Raw genomic sequence first — 4,663 nt, forward strand, 5'->3', positions numbered from 1 at the left:
TCCGATATCACTGGTAGAAGGCTTGAGATGCGAGATAAAGGAGACAACTGTTTGTGTAGTATGGATTCGAACTGGATAAATTTCTACGATAAAAATTTTGGAGTGATGAACGAAGATGAAACAGGTTTCACAAACAAATTTGTCAACTCCTTCAACAATGCAACCAATTCGCCAAAATTTTTATTTTCCATTGTTGAAAGATAAGTAAGTTGAGGACTCATGCTTTCGTACAATTTGACAAATTTGGTGACCGCGTCACAAATTATGTCAACTTTCTGATTAATCGAGGCATAGTCTTGCTGAACGCTATAAACCTCCCTCTGCATATCTTCACGAAGTTCGTGAACCTGCATGTTGAAATCTTCTCTTACTTTCTTTACTTCCTGAATAAACAGAATATGTCGTTCCCTTGTCACCCTTTTCAAATCCTTGACCCCTCCCATAAAATCCGATTTTTGAGATTTTACACGAAGCTCATTATTTTGATCAGTGCAATCAACTTTTTCCAATACCGCAGCTTCCGAATCTTTCACCATTCCTGAAACTTTGCTTGTTATTCTTGCTTCGAACATCTTCAGCATAGTATCAACCTCCAAACTAGAAACTGATGAACCACCCCCAATATCAGCCTGAGACTGAATGATAGCATTCAATTTTGTATTCAAAATCTTGTACTGCTTCATTGTCATCAACATGTGATCTGGAAAATTTTCGTCCTCGATCTTCAAAGGTTCCTCCAAAACCTTCGTTATCCCTTTCAGTTTCCAGCATCATTGTATCATCAACAGGTGAAGTAGGCTTGGGTGGATCAGCGAATTTTGAAGAAAATATGGAAGTGAAGGGTTGATTGATAATGTTTTGAAATGTTGGTGAATCAGTGGTAGAGGTGATTGGAGGTTAAGACACAAGAATTTCAGAAGTAGTAATAGGATTACCTTGACTATCAGGCTTTGTCCCTTCGTCACCCATGTTGACATTTGTATATGTATTAGATACGTTTATAGTGATGTCTGAAGTTCGTGTCTCCTCATTAGATGACTTGACAATCGGAACTTCAGGTGGAATAACAGTTGTTTCTTTAGGAATCGAACTTTCATTGACAGGATTGAGTTCCTGGAGTTTCAGGGATTCTTTCGTCTTCGTCTGTTAAGTCAGTGGAAATAATAAGCTTTCTTGGCTTCTTCTTCTTCTTATGAGACAAGTGTTTAGCCATATCTTCATCCCTTCGTTTATTTGATGACGGAAACAGGCACTGGAACTTCTCGAATTAACATTCCTTGATGTGTCACTTGAGGCTTTCAAACAATATGGGGTGAACATTTTCGAGAATGCTTAGACTTCATTTTAATTCTACGAAAAACCGTAGTCTTCAAAGGAATTATCTCTTTCTCTTGAGTTTCTTCGACAGTGGTAGACTCGATAGGTGTAGACACAACACCAGAAACTTCAGGTAGAATAGGGTCATCAACTGTAACTGGCTTCTTCTTTGGTGACTTTTTAGGCTTCGTCTCCTTTACAGGTTTTTCCGAAGAACCAGATTCATTCTTCTTCCCACGTTTAGGCTTCTTCTTCTCCTTTTCCAATATAACACCAGTTTTCACCGATGTGTCTATTGTTTGTAATTATGCCACTAACACCGAGTTCGAAGGCTCAACTATTTTCAACATTGCGTCTGGGATACGAGCTACAAACGGAAATTCATCAGAATCATCAACGACCTCCTTTGGACAAGTATACACATGGAAAGTAGCTTTGTCTTCGTAATTTGACACTAAAATCCCCTCTTTATCATAGAAGTATTGCAAGATCAAACTCCAGTATCTTGCACACGAAATGCCATGAAGAGTATCAGTGTTCTCTATACTCTTCTTAAATTCTTTCCATAATTGAGAAGCATAATCAACCTGTAAATCATAGTATAGCCCAGCAACCATGGCATATACTTCCATTCTCCCTTTGTCAAGACCCACTGTTCTTCCAGTTAAGCACCTCAAAAATATCCCAAACAGAAAATTCCATATTGTAGGAAGACCCGACTTCTTGAAATCACTAATTTTTGACAGTTATGGTTGATGTCCCATCTCATTGAACATATGGACAATTTGAGGAAAAGAGCAATCTGCATATGGTGGAGAATTCTGAATGTCTAGTATCTGACAAAAAAGTTTCTTGGTGATTCTAACCTTTTTGTCATTGATTAGGTTAAAAGTAACCGCATTAAAAAGCCTTGGTGATGGTAGCCGTTGAACCCGCCTGAGATAACCAAGTAATCGGCACTGAGAAAGAACTGAACATCGCCTTTGATAAAAAGAGCTCTTCAAAACAACAACGAGCGTCTTTAGTTCTTCTGGATATTGTGACACATCAGATTCCACTTGGTAGTTAGTGCCCTGAATCTTCATGATTGGCAGTGAGGAAACATCTTTAGTTGTTTGAGAAGGTTCAGCATTGACATTAGCAGTAGTCGACATTGTTAGGGTTTTGAAGCTTTGAAATTCAGAGAGAATTGGGAATTTTCTTTGAATGCGTAAAGTGATAAAAGACCCTTGAATCCCCTTTTATATGTAACCCTCCTATTTGAATTAAAAGCGGGATGTGCATTTAGTGACTTCTGACGTGACACCTTGAAAACCGGACCACTACTCCGTAAAAATAGCCATGCGTCAAAAAGTAACTATCCCATCTCCTTGAAACCCGGACAGTAGACCATACGTCATTGAAATATATGTATTGTTTTCCCCAAGAGAAATGTAACCGTCGGAACCCTTCGGACGGAAGTAATGCTCTTTCACTTTTGGGATGAAAAGCGAAGTCATATGCCAGATGTTTGAAATCATCAGCCTGAGTTGGTATGACTCAGAACCTCAAGGATTTCGTGAGTGCAGTGTTCCAAAGAAGTTTAGAAAAGAAACAATGAAAAAAAATTTGGGATTCTGTGATGTCAAAAATTTAATTTGACACGAAGGCAGTTAAACATTGGCAAAAGGTTGCTTCGTTAATCATCAAGTGAGATGATCAACAGCTTGTATGTTCCCGTAAAATACAATCGAAAACTTGTAGATAAGTTTCGAAGGGCATCTTTTATAAAGCTTCATAGGTGGCTTAATAAATTTCGTTACATTTCAACCTAAACATAAGGTGAGTAATTGTAACTGAAATTACTTGTTTGACCAGTGTAGTCAGTGACAAGTTTGCTTTGAAAATTGTTTAAAGTGACTTTTGGTTTTGAATTAAACTCACACGGAAATCATATTCATAAAAAAATTGTGTTGGATCTTTTTGGGTAACAAACATTGTGGGTTTCGAATGCTTGATCAAGACCACTCATATGAAATGAATATGATTTGGAGTTTAGAAAATAGGTACCGAAACAAAAGTTTCGTAAAATCTAGAACATAGTTCCCCGTCAATTCCTTAATTTGCAAGAAATTTGGGTTTCACTTCCATCACGGTCTCATGATGTCAGATCATTAACACAAATTGTTGACATGTCTAAGTCTCGATTGGTTTGATCAGAGACCTCTTGGACATATGTCTTTGTGTGTGAGCGTGAAAGAAAGTTTAGATGAAAACGATTGGTGTAAGACACGAAATGTACCTCTGTTAGATTTGTACAAAACAGTAAACTCTTTACTCATATGAGAAGATTCAGGTAGCTCGGGAGACTAATGTGAATATAAGCCTGATTGGGAAGAAATCTTCGTATGAAAATTTCATTAAGGCTTTCGTACACACACATTGAGTCATTGGAGGCTTCGGACAACATACTGCAGCATGCTTCTAGGGACATCTTAACTAGTTCAAAATATTTAACATGTAAGAATTTGTAAGATAAATGTACCTGACCCTAGAACTGTAAGCATTATCCTCTTCGTATGTTCAGAAAGATTTGCAACAAAGTACTTAAAAAGAAAAAAAAATATAAAATCTTTTTGTTGTTTTGAATTTTCGAAAATAAAGAACGAAATAAAGTGAAAATCTTTTTGATGTTTTTGATTTTTCAAAAATGAAGAACAAAAGAAAACGAAAATCTTTTTGATGTTTTGAAGTTTTCGAAAATAAAGAACAAAAGAAAATGAAAATATTTTTGATGTTTTTGAAGTTTTCGAAAATAAAGAACAAAAGGAAATGAAAATATTTTGATGTTTTTTTTTCGAAAATATAATGACTCAAATAAACTAAAGTACTTGTTGCAAACATACGAAATTGTACCAATCCCCTAAAAAGTGACAATCGTACGAATTCGAAGCGTTCGAAGAGTTGACTATGAACAGTAACCTCTAAACACTGAACGATTTTGCTTTGTTACTTATTCAGCGCCTCTGACTCATTCTTGATCATTCACTATTCTCCTTTTTCGCACGGAATTGAATTTCCATCTATCATTCTCAGTCCTTCCAGAATTCGTACAAACAATTTTTCATCCAAGGCTTTTGTGAAAATATCAGCTAACTGATCATTTGTTTTCACAAAGTGTACTTCAATATTTCCATCTTCCACGTGATCCTTGATGAAGTGATAATGAAGCTATATGTTTAGTCTTCGAATGCTGTACAGGATTATGAAAAATTCTTATTGCTCTTTGTGAATCACAATATAAAGGAATCTTTTTCATATTAATTGCATAATCATGCAATTGACTTTGGATCCATATAATTTGTGA

This window comes from Lactuca saligna, chromosome 5 (assembly GCF_052625555.1).
Source record: "Lactuca saligna cultivar CGN05327 chromosome 5, ASM5262555v1, whole genome shotgun sequence".
Taxonomy (NCBI): Eukaryota; Viridiplantae; Streptophyta; class Magnoliopsida; order Asterales; family Asteraceae; genus Lactuca; species Lactuca saligna.